The following is a 20770-nucleotide window of genomic DNA, read 5'->3' on the forward strand; positions in this document are numbered from 1 at the left end:
AAAAAAGATTGGATGAACTCTCAACTTTTCAATTCCCTCCTTACTTAGTCCACCAAGTTCATCATTGCTAGCAGAAGCACCTTGGGACTGATCTATCATTTTGGTAGTATTTGCTGATTGTTGTGCTTGTCCCTTGAATCCACCAATCCGACTTAGAACCTGAACCGTTTCTTGAAGCTTGAAACAATTTTCTCTTGCATGTCATGGCTTCTTACAAAATGTGTGCACCAAAGACCGTCCTTATTGGAGGGCTTAAGGTGGTTAGTCTGGCTCCCCACATTTGTCCTTCCTCCATTAGGCTTCCTTGATACCCTGGCAGACCCTTTAATTTGCTAAGATTTAAGCATAACTAGGTGCCTGCTTTCCTCGGCCCGAACGATAGAGAAGACTTCCCCCAATGGTGGCAACTTTCCTCTTCCAAGGATTTGAACTCAAATAGGATCAAATTCAGGATTTAGACCTACTAAGAACTCACACACTCAATCTCGTTCAATGAACTCCTTCAAGATTTGGGCATCCCCACTGTCTTTCATCTTTGAATTCTGATAGTGATCAAATTCTAACCACAAGCCATTCAAAGTATTGTAATAGTCAATCACAAAAAAACTTGCCTATTTCGTGGATGCAATTCTGGTTTTGATTTCAAACATCAAGACTACATCCTACATTTTTGAGTACGTCTTCTGAATAGTTTCCCATACCTCCTAGGCAGTGGATAAAAACATGTAGTTGAGGCTAATTTCAGGTTGCATAGAGTTCCATAACCATGACATAATTGCCAAGTCCTCCTCGTCCCATGCTACAAATCTCAGGTCCTCTTTTGATGGTCCCGTCCCACAAGATGACTCAGCTTCCCTTTACCCTTCAAGAATATCCTCACCACTTGAGACCATTGTAGGTAGTTTCTCCCATCTAACCAGTATGACGAGTTAAGATTCTAGAAGTCGCTCGCTGCAGTGTTGTGACTCTAGTTAGCATGCTGGTGTTAGGATCAACCAAGGAGCAGCTAGAGTTGTTGGTTTCAAAGATTGAAGACATCTAAAAGTAATGGGTCAGTAAGCAGATTAATACCCAATGAACGAGTTCACTGTAAGCACATAGTAACTTGTTGGGGTAAGAAACTGTGATACTGTAGGAGTTCGACAGCAAATATAGATGCCTAAATCAATGGTTGCTGAAGCAAGAACACTACAACACCAAAGAAGAGACCGAGACTACAAGTGTGAAAGTTGTGATAAGGACTCAAGACGTCAAAAATTGTGCCACAATGATGATGGACACCGGAGGGGCACGCAATGGCCGAGTCGACGGATGCTAGCTAGGATGGACAGAGATATTGGGAGATCTTTCGACTATGAAGGTCAAAACGGACATGGAAGGATGAAAAAATGATGGCGATAAAGGCCTGGTAGCAATCCAGATGAAGAACCGTGGAATGAGGGCAAAACCATGCATCGCAAAATAATAGTAAGGAAAAAACTGTAATGAAGACAGAACCATGGATTGTAGCAGTGGCGATTAAGGCCGAAATAGAAAAATCGTGAAGCCCTAGAAACAAGGCTCTGATACCATATAAAACAAGACTATATTGTTGTAATTGTGTATGATCCTTTGTATTAAGTTTAGATGGGTATTTATACACGAGCTAGGCTCCTAAAATACAGGGATTGGATACAAAATACAAATTCAAATATGCTATGAACAGATAGGGTAGGATTTAAACTCAAGTGGTAGTTTTATGTAACCACTTATCTCTTTATCTCTATCTTCTCCTTTATCTTTTCATCTTTCTTATCTCTTTAGTTTTAAATATTCTTTATCATCTATTCTTCTATTTAAACTCGATTTCTCATCTCCTTTTGGCCTCTATTTAAACTCGACTTCTCCAACACTCCTCCATCTCCTTGCATTTCCTCTTGAACGATTTCAGTCTCTTCTACAACCTCTTCTTCTTCTTCTTTTCCTCATCCAACCCCTCCATATTCAATAATCGCCTTCTGCATTGGTGGCCAGGGCTGAATTTATCTCCACATTTATAGCACAATTCCAGCTGCCTCCTCTGCTCCATGGTAGGATTTCTAACCGCATTCAAGTTAGTGTGAACCTTAGGGTCTCCTTGTTCATTCCTATTGCTGTAGCCCGAGTACTTCCTCCCAATTGTTGGCTGGTGGAAGGATTATTTATTGCTATGACTTTATGCTTTTTGAATATAGCTTCTAAGGCTAGTTCCTGTAATCTTGCTTTCTCAGTAGTTTGCTTCACTGTTGCAGGCTGCATCATCTTAACAATGGGCCTTAATTCATCCTTGAGGCCATTGATAAAACTGGAGATGAAATACTGCTCAGTTATGGCAGGCTATGCATTCCACATTAATGATCTTCGTTCTTCAAACAAAATTTGATACTCTACCATTGATCTGTCAGACCTTAATTTGTTAAACTCTTCAATCACATTAGTCATTGATTTCTCACCAAATCTTTCACATAGATCCTTTGCAAAGTCAGTCCAATTCACCTCAAATCTCCTTGTCTTGATCCATCCTTAGAACCAAGAGTCAGCCATATTATTAAGATAGGTGGCTGCCAGATTGATCTTCTGCTCTTTTGTCACATTGTAAAACTGAAAAAACCTCTCACACCTGCAGATCCACCACCTCAGTTTCAATCCTTAGAACACCGATATTTCCAATCTTGGCATGGGGGTGTAATTAAAGGTTTTAGAAGAAGAACCCCTTACCTGGATTGTTGGTTCTAGGGTCGGAAACTCCTTCGCCTCCAGCACTCCTGAAACTCTAGGGAGAATGCTATTGCCAGGCAGAATTGGATAGGAAAATCCGGTGACAAACGAAATTGAGGTAGTGATGACAGCATATTGAACATACTATTTATTCTCTGGCCAAATTGATCCAGTGTGCTCGCAGATTCTTCTCTGCTTTTCTCCAGTTCTCTCTACACACTTTCTAGCATGGCAAAGCTCTCTTCCCTGATGCGACCCGCTGCCTCCTAAGTCTATAGTAGTCTCAATTCCATCGCCTCCATCCTTGCTTCCAGCTGCTTCATCCTAGTGCCTTTTGTCATTCCTCAAATCACCTACCTTTGACTATCATCTCAAATCTTCGGTGAATTACCACCTCTAATCACTGCGACTGATCGTCAGTGATCGCGATTGTTATGGATCAACTATAACCTAGATCTGATCGCGAACACTGTGGATCACAATCATTCTAGATTTACTTCAAGTTTGCGCCTGCCTAACTCCCCTCAACTCAATTCAACAACCGAGAACCACCAACTCTAATACCAAATGTCAAGTCTTGGGGCCGAACCTAGGGTATTTTCTGGATTTATGGAAGAAACTGAGAAACAGAATAGAAGGGGAGGGAGAATTTAAAAGAAGAAGGGAGAATTCAGAGAGAGAAAGAGAGGGAAAGAATTTGTTATTACTTGAACATAATTCCCATCCTCTACACTTAGCCTATTTATAGGCTCTTACCTCTCAGTTTGAACGTCTAACTGAAAGGTTACAAGTCTTTACAACACTAATCAAGGTACAACACCCTTATGCATAAGTAATGCAATGACTAGGATACCCCTGGGGTTGTGACAATGAATCACTGCATGCCAATGACTATCACAAGGTGAATCTAGAAACAACTTCCCACACTCACAGCAAATGAAATATCAGGACAAGTGACTCTAAGGTAATTAAGCTTGCTATCTAATCAACAATAACACCAACAGTAGAAATAGGCTTCCCCCGTCTCGGAAGCAACTTGATATTTGGGTCCATAGGAGTCTCTATAAGCTTACATCCAAGCATGTCTATCTCCTCGAGTATATCCAACGTGTACTTCGTCCGAGAAATAGAGATTCCCTACTTTAACCGAGCAACCTCAATACCAAGAAAATACTTCAGAGAACCCAAATCCTTATAGTCTAAAACTGTCGTTGGAGATAAGCTAACTTTGTGATACCAACTGAAGATGATGGGAAAATTGAATCGGACCTTTTATTACATTAGTCTACCTATTCTTCACATACATGATCCCTATTTAATACGTACATAGAGAACAAAAATGGAAACATAAGATTAAACTCAAGAAATCAGCCCCAAAGAATTAGCCTAAACCTTCCAAATATTGTGACCTCAATCTTAATCTCTTGCCACAATCTCCTCCAAATCCTCTTCAAATCATTTAAGATTTCAACACTCCCCCTCAAGTTGGATCATAGATATTAATCATGTCCAACTTGCAGATAAACTCTTCAAAGCTAGATCTCTGTAACCCTTTAGTGAATATATCTGCCAATTGTTCTCTAGTAGGAATATAGGTCGTGCAGATTATTCCTTTCTCAATTTTCTCCTTTATGAAATGTCTGTCAACTTCTATATGTTTAGTCCTGTCGTGCTGGACCAGATTATAGGAAATACTGATAACAGCTTTGTTGTCGTAGTAGAGTTTGATGGGAAACTCTATTGTGATGTGTAGTTCCTCCAAAAGTTTTTATAACCATAGCCCTTCACACATCCCTTGAGCGACAACTCTGAATTCAGCTTCAGCACTACTTCTGGCTACCACATTCTGCTTCTTACTTCTCCATGTTACTAGATTTCCCCAAACATAGGTACAATAGCCGGTAGTAGATCTTCTGTCTTCTGCTGAGCCTGCCCAATCTGCATCTGTATAAATCTCTATCTTTTTACTGTCTCCTTTCTTAAAGAATAGACCCCGCCCTGGTGAGCCTTTCAGATATCTGAGAATCTTATACACTGCTTCTAGGTGACTCTCCTTTGGTGAATGCATATGCTGACTGACGACGCTTACAGCGAAAGCAATGTCAGGTCTAGTGTGAGATAGGTAGATTAGTCTACCTACTAGCCTCTGATATCTTTCTCTATTCACAGGCTTTCCAACGTCTTCCATTCTTTTCCCTGCCTCGATCAAGGTATTGCTTGGCTTGCAACCAAGCATACCCGTCTCAGTCAAAAGGTCAAGAACGTACTTTCTCTAAGAGACACTAATTCCCCTCTTTGATCTGGCGACTTCCATTCCCAGAAAATATCGCATTTGTCCTAGGTTTTTTACTTCAAACTCTATGGCTAAGACTTTCTTCAACCTCTCCACCTCTCTTATGTTATCTCTAGTAAGAATGATGTCATCCACGTACACAATCAGAATGATGCTCCTACCATCATTGAATAGTTTGAAGAACATAGTATGATCTGACTGCCCCTGTTGATATCCTTGATTCTTGATTACCTTCGCGAATCTATGAAACCACGCTCTTGGTGATTGCTTGAGCCCATATAGAGATTTCTTCAATCTACATACTCTGGTTTCTTTTCCTTCCTTGTAAAATCCTAGTGGTAATGTCATGAATACTTCTTCCTCTAGCTCACCATTCAGAAAGGCATTCTTGATGTCAAACTGATGGAGTGGCCAGTCCAAGTTTGCTGCCAAGGACAAGAGAACTCGTATGGTATTTAGCTTGGCTACTGGAGCAAATGCCTCAGTGTAGTCAATACCATATGTTTGGGTGAACCCCTTTGCAACTAGGCGGGCTTTGTACCGCTCTACTGTGCCATCCGCCTTGTACTTCACCGTGAACACTCACTTACATCCCACTGGTATCTTCCCCCTTGGCAACGTCATCACCTCCCAAGTTCCATTTTTTTCTAAGGCCCTTATTTCTTCCATCACTGCTTCTCTCCATTTTGGAATCTCCAAGGCTTCTTGAATATTCTTAGGAATCTGGATTCTGTCAAGGTTAGATGTAAAAGCACGACACTTGGCAGAAAGGGCATTGTAAGATACAAATTTTGAGATAGGATGGAGAGTACATGAACGAGGTTGTTTTCTAAGAGCAATAGGTAAATCATCAAGAATTTTTACCTGGTCAGGATTGGGTTTTGGCTCATGAGTAGCAAGAGCCATCACCGGTTCAGACTCTTTTGATGCTTCGGATGCAAGAGTCTCATCGGGCTTTGATTTAGGTCTCCTTGAGTAGACAAATGGCTCCTTGTTTATTTGTTCTCCCACATCTCCCCCTGAGTTCAAGATTCCTTCTACGTTGGACAAAGAAGGAGATGGTATATTATAAGGAGCAGACTTAAAGATCGCAACATCAAAGTTGGTGTCTGGGGGATGAGCTTCACTCAAGGACTCCCCCTGAAGCGAGTAGTAAGGAGTATGCTCAAAAAATGTGACATCCAAACTGACATATAATTTCTGTGAAAGAGGGTCATAACATTTGTAACCCTTCTGAGTAGGAGAGTAACCAAGGAAAACACATTTGAGGGCTCTTGGATCCAACTTAGTACGTTGGGAGGCGTGAATGTGGACAAACACGGTGGACCCAAAAACACGAAGCGGGAGAGATGAACTCAGCCGAGAATTAAGGAAGATCTCCTGGAATTTTTGGAGAGGGGTTGCAAATGAGAGAATTCGACTAGGCATTCGGTTGATGAGGAATGCAGCAGTCAGAATGGCATCACCCCAAAAATGATTTTTCATGTGAGAAGTGAACAATATGGCACGAGCTACCTCAAGAATATGCCGATTTTTCCATTCAACAACCCCATTTTGTTGGGGGGTGTGAACGCAAGAACTCTGGTGAACAATACCTTTGGCTTGAAGATAGGGGCCCATAGAATGATTGAAGTACTCAGTGCCATTATCAGTACGAAGAATTTGAATTTTTGTGTGAAATTGGGTGTAAATCATAGTGTAGAAGTTCATGAATACATAACTAACCTCAGATTTATCATGTAGTAAATACACCCAACAAAGACGAGAATGGTCATCAATAAAAGTAATAAACCATTTTGTGTGGGTCCTATTGGGAACTCGTGAAGGCCCCCAAAGGTCACTGTGAATCAAAGTAAAAGGCATAGATGGTTTGTAAGAACTGGAGGGAAAAGTAGTGCGAGAATGTTTTGCAAGTTCACAGACTTCACATTGTAAATTCAAAGGAGTTTTATTCGAACAAAATGAAGGAAACAAACGTTTTAGATATTGAAAATTTGGATGACCCATTCGTTTATGCCATAACAAAAGGTCACTATCCTTAGGACTAGATGCAGAATTACAAATAGAAGGATGACACTGTTTACTCATAAGAGCGTCATCAAAGTAGTAGAGACCTGCACATTCCTTCGCACTACCAATCGTCTTCCCCGATGATAGATCCTGAAAGACACAATGAAAAGACAAAAATGTAGCTGAGCAATGAGATTGATTGGTTAGCTGACTAACAGACAATAGATTGCAAGACAGATTAGGAACATGAAGGACAGACTCCAAAGTAATAAATTCAGAGATACGGATACTCCCCTTGCCAGCTACCGGGGATAAAGTACCATTTGCAATTTTTACTTTCAAGTTACCAGCACAAGGTGAGTATGTGGAAAATAAATAATGGGAATCAGTCATATGGTTGGATGCGCCAGAATCAATAATCCAGGGAGTACAGCGCAAAGTGGCACTAAGAGCAGTAAAAAAAGTACCTTTGTGGGCTAAGGAATTTGATGAAGGAGGCGTAGAAGACTGACCCGAGGCTTGAAAAGTCGAGAAAAGAGCATATAACTTCTCAAGTTGCTCGGAGTTAAAACCCCCAGTAGGGGTTAAATGAGTATGATGTGCTGATTCTATTTTCTGTTCAGTCAAGACTTGGTACCCATGAGATTTATTTGGCTGTTTGGGCTTCTAATCAGCAGGCTTGCCATGTAAAACCCAGCAAATATCTTTGGAATGACCTGATTTTTTGCAATGGTCACAGAAAAGCCTTTTGTTTTGTCTCAGCCCAGATGTTGTGGAAGGCCCACGAGCAGCAATAGCCGAAGCTTCAAGCCCAGCAGCAATCTTCTCCTTCAACATCACCTTCCGCCTACTTTCTTCATGCCGAATCTCAGAGAATACCTCCCGAATGGAAGGTAATGGCCGACGACCCAAGACTCGGCTCCTCACATCATCGAGCTCTCTGTTGAGACCAGCCAGAAACTCGTACACCCTCTCGTTCTCCATCCTCTTCTTGAATCGCACACTGTCACTCGTGCACTCCCAAGATTCTTCACAGCAGAGGTCCAGTTCCTGCCATAAACCTAGCATCTCCGTGTAATATTCTGTCACCTCTCTTTCTCCTTGCTTCATCTGCCACAACCGAGTCTTTATCTCGAAGATTTGAGAGGCATTCTCAGCATCGAAGTAGGTTTCGCGAACGGCTTCCCATACGTCTTTTGCTGTCGGCAGGAACATGTATGTCTTGCCGATCGCTGGTCGCATGGAGTTGATCAAGTAGGAGGTGATAAGGGAATTCTCAAACCGCCATTTCTGGAAGGCCGCTACCTCCTTGGAAGATGGTTGTTTGATCTCGCGGGTAAGGAAGCCCAGTTTGCCTTTACCGTCGATGACCAGCTTGATGGATTGGGCCCATTCTCAGTAGTTCTTCCCATTCAGCTTCTCTACGATAAGACAAATTGAAGAATTTTCAAACCCACCAGTCGAACCCATAGAGGGGATTATCTCTTATTCTCCCTCTTGAGTTACCGACTGGATGGACTCATGGCTGGCGGCCATGGCTTCTAGGTTTTCAGAGAGATCTGGGCTCTGATACCATGAAGATGATGGGAAAATTGAATCGGACCTTTTATTACATTAGTCTACCTATTCTTCACATACATGATCCCTATTTAATATGTACATAGAGAACAAAAATGGAAACATAAGATTAAACTCAAGAAATCAGCCCCAAAGAATCAGCCTAAACCTTCCAAATATTGTGACCTCAATCTCAATCTCTTACCACAATCTCCTCCAAATCCTCTTCAAATCATTTAGGATTTCAACACCAACATTATCATTCCCTATAATAACTATATCCCAACACATACGACTGGGAGATTATGGCAACAAGAGCGATAAAAGACAAAATGATCAACTTTCAACTCTGTGATACCAACATCATAGTTCCTTATAATAACTATATCATCAACATATACCACCAAGAGATTAGAGACCAAATTGAGAGCAATAAAAGACAACATGATTAGCTTTACTCTTAGCTAACCCAAACTCTAGGACAAGTGAACTAAATCTACCAAACCAAGCTCGAGAAGACTATTTTAAGCCATACAAGGATTTTTTCGGGTGACACACAAGGCTAAACTCACCCTCAGCAACAAACCCAAGAGGTACACCTCCTCTAAATCACCATGAAGGCAAGAATTCTTGATATCGAGCTGATAGAGAGGCTAATCAAACATAATAACAAGTGACAAGAAGAGACAAACAGATGAGATCTTAGCAACAGGAGAATAAGTCTCCCCATGATCAAGGCCAAATATTTGAGTGTACCCTTTGGCTACAAGGCAAGCATTGGGGCGATCAACGCAGCCATCAAAGCCAACCTTGATAGTTAAACACCCAACAACATCCTACTATAGACTTACTATTTGGAAGAGGTACCAATTCCCAAGTTCCATTAGAATATAAAGTAGACATTTCTACAACCATAGCATCTTGCTAGCCTAGATGAGAGACAGAAGTCAACGAAAAGATAAAAGCAAAATACCCAAGAGATAAAGAGTGATAATTAACAAAATTGGAAATGAGATGTTTGGTAGTTCAACAATGAGTACCTCTATGAAGAGCAAAAGGCAAGTCAAGATCAAGAACAGTGGGAGATGGATCAAAGGTGGACGGGCCAATCAGCACAAGGGATGAGTCCAGTAAGAGCCCCATAGGTCTGTTAATGATGGGCGCTATAGGTGGGTCCACATGTCAATGGCGATGTTAATAAGTCTGACGATTAGGGCGACCAAGGCGAGATGAAGATAAGGGTGGTGAAGAAGAGGAAAGATCAAGAAAGGGAATAGGTAAGGAGGCGATATCAATGCAGGCAATGTAGAAGAGGGAGGAAAATTATGAGAAGACTAAAAAAAGGTAACATGAGCAGAAACAAAGTAGCAAGCCAACTCAAGGGAGTAGCATTGATACCCCTTTTAAAGACATGAATAACCAAGGAAAACACATTTGAGAGAATGAGTTACTAGCTTATCATCACCAGGGGCGCGAGCTGATGAACAAAACAAGTACATCCAAAGATATAAGGAGGGAGAGAATACAAGTCAACTAGAGGAAAAAGAATGGAATAAGGAACTTGGTCATTAAGGATAGAGGAGAACATTCAGTTAATCAAGTAACATGCAGTTAAGACAGCATCATCCCAATTTTGGAGAGCAGCATGCATATAGAGGAGGAGTGCAAATGTAATCTCAATTAAATGACAATTCTTCCATTCAACAACTCCATTTTGTTGATGCCAAAACACCAGGTTTGGTGAAGAATCCCTTTCTATACCATATAAGATTTAAAGGGTGATAATAGATATTCAAGAGCATTATCACTATGAAGAACCTAAATAGGCATATCAAATTGAGTTTGAAATTCAGTGTAAAAGACAATCAAGACAGAAAACCATTCAAAGCGATGTTTCATTAAATACAACCATGCAGTGCGGGAAAAATCATCACTAAAGGTTAAAAAATAACAAAACCCTTCTTTTGAATTGACACAACTTAGACCCCATACATCAAAATAGATAACTGAAAAATGAGAACTAACACGCTTATTGACTTGACTTGGGAAAGAACGACAACCATGTTTCCCAAGTTGAGAAGACTCACACTCTAAAGCAGGAAGACTAGACAATCTGGGAACCATCTTCTTTACACGAGACAGAAACAGGTGCCCTATTCAACAATGGATGTGTAGTGGTGAAGTGGTAATCATGCAGGCCACAAGCGAAGTAGGTTGAGATAGATAGTAAAGTCCCTAAGATTCATACCCCATGCCAATCATCTGCCCAATCTTTCAATCCTACACAAAAACATAATTAAACAAAAAGGTGACAGAACAATTTACATTATGAGTTAGTTAACTAATAGAAAGCAAATTAAAGAGACATTATGGTAAATGTAACACAGATGATAGTGGTAAAGTAGGAAGGCATTTTGCATTTCCAATACCCTGGACTAAAACTTGAGAACCATAAACTAAGGTAACAATAAGTAAAGACCCCAAGGTGTGAAGACTTGAGAAGAGTGAACAATTACCAAACATATGATTGGTGGCATTAGAGTCAAACAACAATGAAACAAGAGAAGATCAGGACTTAGCAAAGGAAGTAGTCAGATTACCAATGTGAACATGGGATGCAATAGGTGAAGTGGACTATTGTTGTAACATCCTGTTCGAGCGATAGGAAGGACCGGAACAACTTATCCTGATGGGCCTACACGAACTTCCCAGGGGGATCACCCATCCTTAGATTGCCCCAGGTCAAGCACGCTTAACTTGGGAGTTCTTTACCAACATTCAGCCCAAAAGGTATCCAGCTGGTGTTGTTTCCTTTCTTACACTATCATCGATATATACTAACTTCTCTGGGCTCTCGGGGTATTACATTCTCCCCCCCTTAAGCACATGACGTCCTTGTCATGCGACCTTACAACTGGTCCCAGACCTTCTCCCCTTAGGGGCTGACATTCTAGAAGTCTGTCAGAAGCCGCTCCTTGTACAGGCCCTCAAGCCTCGGCGCCACTCCCCGCCCTCATCGGACCGCCTTCGCCAAGGGTCGGCTCTGATACCACCTGTAACATCCCGTTCGAGCGATAGGAAGGACCGGAACAACTTATCCTGATGGGCCTACACGAACGTCCCAGGGGGGTCACCCATCCTTGGATTGCCCCAGGTCAAGCACGCTTAACTTGGAAGTTCTTTGCCAACATTCAGCCCAAAAAGTATCCAGCTAGTGTTGTTTCCTTTCTTACACTATCCTCGATATATACTAACTTCTCTGGGCTCTCGGGGTATTATAATTGTGTTGCCCAAAACTGAAGGAATTGAGCATGCTCTCCCTCAGAAATAGTCACTAGTGAAGAAGCACTAGGGGTGATAGCCTCCTAACCCTCTGAAGTACCAATAGCAATATGGGTGGTGTTGGCCGTCTAAGGTGGGTGACTATAAAAGCTATAGCAAGTCCCCTGAAGATGACCAACATGATTGCAATAGGAACACTAGGGCCGAGTATGTCTACCACGACGACCACCACCACGACATCCACCTGAGTTACCCCCACGAATAGGAGAGGGGAACTAGCATGGGCAATGGCAAGAGCAAAGTGGCCTCTAAGTAGAGAGGGGCTATAATCAATATTAATTAAAGAGGCTCAAAGTAACTAGGCAAATACCTCTATCAAAGGTGGAAGAAAGGCACTACCTAGAATTTGTGTTTTAAGAGGCTCAAATTTTGGTCTAATCCCATGGAGACAAAGAGCAGTGAACATCTTATCTCGTTGCTCTTGTTGCTTTTTCACATCAGCATCAAATGACATTAGTTCATTAAAATTGGTAATGGTAGCCTAGAGCTCACCAACATAAAAGATCATGTCTAAAGCATTCTATTGAAGATGAAATAAAGCACCAATCACGTCATACATACAAGTGATGTCACTTGTATACAGCTCATGGGCACGAGTCCATAGGGCATTACACTTACGAAGAGGTAAAAAAAAAAAAAGGCATCAAAATCGGTTCAACTGTCTACCACATCAAACTAAGTACGCATCCACCTTTCACCAAAGAGATCGATTGTTCTTCGAAATGGTTGAGATGAAATGTCTCAAATGATCTTCAAGTCCATGCCCAAGAAACTAGATTTCCACTACTATAGACCTTGCAAAATAATTGTTCCCATTCAATTTTTCCATGGTAATAGCTAACGTACCCAAGGATTAGGGAATAGTAATCGTTGATCTTGACGAGACAGTTATGGATGAAGATTGTGGAGCTGATGAAGACGCGACGATGATTACAAACCCTATTACGACAATCAATGAGAGAGCCAAAAATCAAGTTTGAAAATTGCCTAGAAAGCAAGGGATTGCAAACTTGCAACCAGATCTGCAAACCACTGGAAGGCACAATAAGCAGTGTTGGTGAATGATGCCGATGAGGAGATCGATGCTAGAGAAGTCAATGGCAGCGGTGAGCAATAGAGCAACAAAGTAGATTTTCACCAAATTTGCTAGCGTGAAGCTCTAGGAATCATAGCGGCAAGCAAAAATGCCAAAGATCGACAACCAGTGAAGACTAGGAAAGCATGACAAGTAGCACTGGTGAGGTTGACAGTGGTGAAGTCAATGAGCGATAGTGAGCAGCAAATCAGATCTGCAAATCTGCAGTCACGAAGCACTAGGAGTGGCAGTGGCGAGCAACAGCATCAAAGATAGATGCCAGTTAAGATGATGGATCTCAGTGAGCAACGCCTGTGAGGTTAGGGACGGCGACAATACTAGTTATGGTTAGGTTAGGGTCTAGCTCTAATACCATGTAGAGGAATAAAAATAATATGTCTTTCTCTAAAATGAATACACAAGGTATATACAAGAGTATACTAAGCCTCCAAGTCTATAACAAATCTCCATGAAGAAGATGGCTTTGCAAGGCCCTAGGAAACTCCATGCAACTCTTTCACATTTTTTCTAGGACCAACTCCTAAAAGTTCCTATTATAACATATCAATTCTGGACTCCCCGTCTTGGTTGTGGAGGGCAATGAAGCTTCTGAGAGTTCAACTCGTATAGGCAATTGCTTGGGAGCCAAACTAGTTTTTTAGCCTGAAAATTAATGAAGTCATCCTTGGTTTGCTGATAAAATTGCAGTTCATCGAAATAGTGAGGCATAGGCTTCAAAAAAGATGGCACACTAGCAAAATTAGGACGAGACCCAAGTCCCCCACCATTCTGGCTATGCTATTAAAGTTAGCCAACTCAAGACCTGACTGTGAGAATTGGGGCTCCAAACTGCCAAAACTGCACCAGAGATCACTGACTCTCAACCACCTAACAGAAGTGTGATTAATTGTGAACTCCCAACAAAAGGCTGTGTCATGACTTGAATGAGTCAAGGTATAAACATGCGACATCTTGTGAATTAGTATGAGTAAAGGAGATGGAAAAAAGTGAAGGAAGGTTAACAAGTAAAGAGATAACTTGGCAATCAGGTGGGCTCTGGGGATCACTGTTGCATATAAACTGTCAGTGATCAGAAAGTTGAATGTTGGAAGCAGGCAAGTTAAAACTTAGATAAGCATCTGGCTTCGAACTCAATTTTGAGAATTAAATGAAGAGATAATTAGCAGTATTTTGGATAAGTAATTAGCCATAATAAGGGAATTCTAAAGGTACAAAAACTTATTAATTTTGGTTGAGGTTTAGTGAAAATTGGATTAACGGCCTAATTAAAGTTAAATCAAGTCAGATTAGTGCAACTCTAGCTGTAAAGAAGAATGGAAGACTTGGAGAAGATATGCACAACATTGTGCAATGTGACATGTTAAAAGCATGATATGTGTGCATACTGGATTAAGGGCTTAATTAAGGTAATTAATTTTGGTTGAGTTTCGTGTATATTTTTTTTAAGCATCTTACATTTTTGTGGGAGCTTAAATGTTTGCACTAAATTGCGCATGTGATATAAAATGATAATGAAGCTATGTTTTAATCATACATAGAGTTGCTATATTTTATATTTCATGAATAAGCTTGAATGCAAACTAAAACTAAATATATGCAAAATTGGTAGGGAAGGAATCTATTCACTAGAGATTGACTGTGGGCATGACCACCAACTACAAGATTGGTAAACTGACTATGAGGAAAGAATACCAAAAAGGTCGACTGGCGATGGCTGGGGCAGTCAATTGTCACGGTCAACTATCACCTAAAGGGTCAATTATGAGGGTAGGGCAGTTGACCGCATATTGACTGTCCACAACAGAGAGGTTAAGGACGATTAGTGATTGGCCAATTGATCCTAATGAATTGAAAATGGGAAGAAATATGTTTTCAAGGTAGAGGTTCAGCACAGATAAAATAAAAGATAAACCTAGCTCCTTGAGTAAAGACTCTTCACAACTGTCACAAGCCTTAAGCCTTGTGACTTAGGTTGGTCCATGGGATGTGGCAGGTCATGACCAATCTAACCCATGGCAAGGTAGGTAAACAGAATAGGCGTACCTTGGGATACAGATGAAACACTGCAAAACCCATACTCAAGACTGACCCTAAGCTCATGGTCTACCACAATGACCAAAAGGATAACGCATACCATCCAACTTATGTCATGAATTTTATTTTTTTTTTTTTTTATCATATAAGCAAGTTAGGCATCCTTTGACCCATTGAGCCTTCAGGCCTTCTTTTTTTTTTTTTTTTTTTTTTCATCTTTAACTATTTAGAGGGGTTTCATTGATTTAGGATTCCTCTTTGCCCTTTAATAGGCCCAATCCATTTATCATGCAATTTGGGCACTATTAGACTTTTTTTGGCCTCTACTTGAACAACAACTTTTGTGCTATATATTATGATTTTATTTGGTTTTCAAACACGTTGATTTCTCTTCTTAATCTTTGTTCAATCCCTCTCTCCCAAAGCTTTATAGTGTGGCTCATTTATCAGCTTGATTCCTCTATAATTTCCACAACAAATGCCAAACTGTTTATTCAGTAAATTATTCCCATAACTTTCTTTCATTGTTATACTCATAGCTTTGAATAAATTAAATTTATATATAAACTCCACGCTCTGATTCTCCAAAAGCCCACCCTTCCAATAACTTCTACGCATTCTAACCAATTTACTGTAATGCCATAACCACTCCTATCAAACTTGTTTTGGATTTTTTCCTCAAACCTAGGAAGTTTTAAACTTTTTTTTTTTCCAAACCGAATAATGAAGCCATTAATCACAGTTGCCAACAATGGTTTCACTATTCCATTGCAACCAATAATATTGTTGTTTGGCTTCAAGATGCTTAATTTTTTACACCATTAGTTCTTGTATAACTTGAATTCTTTCTTAACTTCATAATTCAAATTGTTGTCAACAATAACTTTAGAAAAGTGCACGGATTTGGGAATAAGTTTAAAACTACCTCGTTTTAGGAAAGTAATCCAAAGAGTGCTTCTCCATAAATCAAGAACTCCATCCCCATTCTAATCAAACTAGTGGAACTCAAAAACAGCTTCTAGCACAATACGGAAATTTTCATGGCAACAAAACTTCCCATGGCAACAAAACTTCCCACCATCCTACCAAAATTTTCATGGCTCCAAGTACCAATATTTTTCGTTTGTGGTTAAAATGTTTAAAACAAAAATCGAAAAAGAAAGCTTCAATTGGTAACAAAACTTCTAATAAAGAATTATACTTCTATTAGTTTGAACCAAAAGCAAACGAGAAAACACCCAACATTACATTTATAGAAAGAATAGCCTCAACTCAAAACGTTTCAACATAAATGAGTTAGGATGTAGAAAATCAAGCTTCTAAGCGAAAACCTAGGAACAGATTTCCAATTTCTTAAATCTATTTGCAGTCAGTCCCAATGCTTCTGCTCACCTTTCACTCATATCAGCCAGAAAAAAAATGGAGTTCTAATTACTAAATCCATAACTTGCTACATTGAAGTATCAGTAAATTGTTCTATTCCCTTGTCTCCCAAGCCCAAAACTTGACAATTTTGCTATTCTCCTTTACTAGTTGCAAATGCCCCCTGAGGGCAGGGGCGTATATAAATAAATTACAAGGGATTACATTGCCATTTTGGCATTTTCCACTCTCGTGAGACAGAGACAGAGATTCTCGTACCTATTACACCGAATCAATCAAAAATAGCAGACATTAAACTCAAATTCTGCTTCTATAGATAGCGGGGAGAAGGTGAAACATGTTCCAGCATTAAATTAGAGTAACAGAATCATCACGGCAATCACAACGGTAACAAATTCCTTTTACCGTACATATTCCCGACCCGCTACCCAAAAAAATCACAGTTACCTGAATTACTACACAAACCAAGCGAAACTTGGATTGCGTACCTTTTCAGAGCAAAGCATGGATCGAATTACGAAGAGCGGGAGATAGAGAAGCAGAGCCAGGTGTGATGACGACGACGTCGACGACACTGTCTGTGCCCTAGTTCTCTCGCTAAAGCCGCATTGGCACAGAACAACGTTTGCGATCCCAAAACAGCAAATCGCCACTTTCTTTTTTTCTCAGGCTTTTTTTATTTCTGCTGTCTATTTCTTTCTTTAAATGTTTTATTACATTAGATGTGGCGGTTAAGATGCCATGAAAAAGAATAATAATTAAATTTTATGAAAAATATTTTTTGTTTGTTTATTCTCTTTCAAAATTTAAAAGTTTTCTTTTGTTTTTAATTTTTGTTTTAATTTTTGTAAACATCAAATATTAAAATATTTTTAGACATAAAAATTAGAGTTAATAACTAAAAATTGGAGAAGAATTGTTCTTAAGAGCTTTTTAAATGTTTATTTTTTTTTTAATTCAAAAAAACTGCAACCATTATTCTCTGCTTTAGTAAATTTAAATTGTTATTTATCTAATTAATCACGCTGTATTTTTGTTAAAAACCACGATTTCAAGGGCAAAATGGACATTATGTTGAGGGTTTAGTTGATGTTTTATAGTTTGGGCATACGCATTTCTTGAAAGTTAAGGAAATTTTTTATTATTTTCACACCAAAGCATCAGTGATATTAAATATAATTTATTATGTTTTCTACCAATGAGAGCTCACAACAAAATGCATTATGTATATATATACATATATATTGGGTAAATTAATTGGGTACGTTCTTTAAGTAAAGATGGGCCACATTTGATTATCATGAATGTTCTTATCACTTCTGATTTCTTAAAGTATAGATTTACGAGTAATATATTAATATATGATTAGACAAAAGAAAAGGGAAAAAGAATGATACAAATGAACCGTAAAGTCAATAATTGAATTGTCATTTGGTATGTTTTTGTTTTGGTGGAATTGGAATGGTACAAATGAACCAATTGATAAAATGTTCATTTGCAATATAAAAATAAAAAAAATTGTATAAAATAATATTTAATTCCAAATAATCATATAACTATTGAATATATATATATATAATTTTTTTTAGCATTCTTTACCAAAAATTATCAATAAAAATTAAGAAAAAATTTGTGTAAATTCCAAATAATCATATAATCATTGAATATATATAAAAATAAATATTTTTAGCCTTCTTTACAAAAAATTATCAATAAAATGTAAGAAACCTTTATTTAAATTCCAAAAAAAATATTTAATTCCAAATAATAATATAATTTAATGAATATATATAAAAAAAATTATCCTTATTTACATACAAATAATTAATAAAAAATTAGTAAAATTTATTTTTTGCAATGTTGTCGATAATAAAGGAGGTAGATAATTGCAGTGACCGATGACTTAAGATAAAGAGTTATGAACCATTGATTTTCGATAGATCGAGACAAAAAAAATAGAAGATCATAGAATAAGTGGTTTTTAGTAACCTTTAGCGAATGAAGAAAGGAAATTAGGTTGCAGTGTTGCTAGTGGTAGATAGACACAATGCCTTATGGTTGGAGATAGAGGGGTCAGGTTGTGAAATGAATAATTTCTGATGACCTTTGTTAGATAAAGGTAGAAGAGTGAGTTACGTTACCATCCAATGAATAAATGAGGTAGGTCATGGTGGCTAGAGACAAAAGACAAAGAGACATTGTGGTTTTTGATGAAAGACATCGAATAACATTAGAAAAAAATATATACTTAAATTAGAAGATAAATGATACATCACAATGACAATAGCCAATGAATAAAGACAAGCATCAGTAGCCAATGAATAAAGACAAGTATCAGCAACGGACGAAGGCAAGTGACAATGGTAGGGAGAATTTTTTTACAAGGATTGTGGAATAAAATATTAAAAATTAACATATGACCTTTATACATGTGGTATTTTGTAATTAAAATGATTATTGAGAGTAAATAAATAATTGTATCACCCATTTTATATAATGAGTGAGCTTTCCATCTATTTTTTAGTAGAAAAATTTTCATCAATTTGATGGAATGATCATTCATTAGGAAAAAGCCATTTTATTATTTCATACCAGCCAAACAAAAAAGAAGAACTAAATCTATTTCCCTTTCCTTTCGTTTCACCATGTCAAACATAGCCTTACTAATAATAATAGAGACCATTCTTGGGATTTGGCTAGCCTTGAAGACTAATGCCTCTATTATCGAATATATACTTACTTGGCTTGTTTTGTCCCTTTCGAGTGCTTTAGATGTTAAGTGCTTCCAACCCTTCTTACCTCTTATGTGATCAATAAAATAGTATAACATGTTTGTTGACACTAGAATCCCACGATCACGTACAAGGCCGACCCTGAGATTTTAGGGGTTCTAAGCAAAGTTTTTTATGGATCTCTCTACGAATATATTTAAAAATAAAATTAATACGAATAAACATTTTTATTATATAAAATTCACAATATTTCACTTTAAATTTATTTTTTTAGCTTTTTAAAATAAAGAATCAACAATTAAGCTATTACAATTAATTTGTTATAATATATGTTTTTCAATAGACATCATCGCCAATCTATCGATGTAGATTCACTAATAACAGATGAATCACAAATATTGAAATAAATACATAAAATTAATTGATAATTTAAGAGTTAATAAAAAAATATACCTGATAAGTCACACAATGAGATAATGGGGACGAAAATGGAATCTTTGAAGAGAAGGCGTAGTTGTGAAATCGATTGGATTGAGAACCTACACTTGCACAAATTAATGGCAGATGCTAGTGACAATAAATGGATAAAAAATTGAGAAGGGGAGAAATTAAGAAAAACGATGGAGTCGCAGCCATTGCCAGGCGCATGGAAATAATTATAATACAATCATATAAGGGGAATATTGAGATTAATTAAAAATACATAAAATAGTTGTGAGGGGATGTATGTCACTGCCAGACATATAAAAATATGATTGATTATTAATAAAGGAATATGAGAAATTGAGATTAATTAAAAATTATAGTGATGTTTATGAGATTAATTATTGATAAAAGGAAAATGAGAGATTGAGATCAATTAAAAATTTATAATGATGCATAGGCTCCCCGAGTCTCTTTAATTTATAAATTTATTATTTTTAATTAATTTAAAATCTAAAAATTAAAATAGACATGACCCTCTAGTGGCTTAAAATGAGCATGGACTCTAAGCGGTTGCCCATACAACCTATGGCCATGGCCAAGGCGGGGCCTGACCAAGTAATGCGTGCTCTCAAGGTAGACTTAAAATCAAATATCATGGAGTTAATAGAGAAAAAAGAGATTAAAAACCTTAAAAAGAAGGTATCCCAAAAACAGTATGTATGGTCACTGTTTCCACAAGAGATACATTAACGAGACAAGAAAAATAACGATATTCAATAATTTTGTACATTGGGCAGTAGGGGTGTCTCAAATTGAACCTTTCTCAAAAATTGAATTTAATAGACATAATAGTTGTTTAAGTAACCAAAAAAAAAACTCAAAAATAACTCTTTGTTGAACAACTTATTTTTATTTTCTTTATTTCTTAATTTGATTAAAAATAATATTATTTTTAATATTTTGGTCGATTCAATTATTTTGATTTTTTTCAACAAAGATTGAATCAAAATAACCAAAAAATTCAAATTTAAAAATTAAACTAATCTATAAATTAAATCAAATTGAATTATTAATTTTAATTAATATTATTTAATTATTATTTGAATTTAACCAAAATTTTATTCAAAACTGGTGGGGAGTAAATAATCGTAACAGCGAGTC

General features: G+C 38.0%; 1 protein-coding gene across 7 annotated transcripts in view; it reads right to left on the reverse strand.

The window, feature by feature from the left end:
* LOC127813884 (zinc finger CCCH domain-containing protein 45) overlaps positions 1–17130 on the reverse strand; it is a 99605-nt gene extending 82475 nt beyond the window's left edge. For 6 of the 7 annotated variants that reach the window (XR_008026243.1, XR_008026240.1, XR_008026244.1 and 3 more), the window contains exon 1: positions 16940–17130. The gene's annotated coding sequence lies outside the window, so the exon portion shown is untranslated. Of the gene's footprint in view, positions 1–16898 lie in introns of all 7 variants that reach the window. The other variant, XR_008026241.1, reaches the window with a different exon arrangement.
* Positions 17131–20770: the final 3640 nt, after the last annotated feature.

This window comes from Diospyros lotus, chromosome 12 (assembly GCF_014633365.1).
Source record: "Diospyros lotus cultivar Yz01 chromosome 12, ASM1463336v1, whole genome shotgun sequence".
NCBI lineage: Eukaryota > Viridiplantae > Streptophyta > Magnoliopsida > Ericales > Ebenaceae > Diospyros > Diospyros lotus.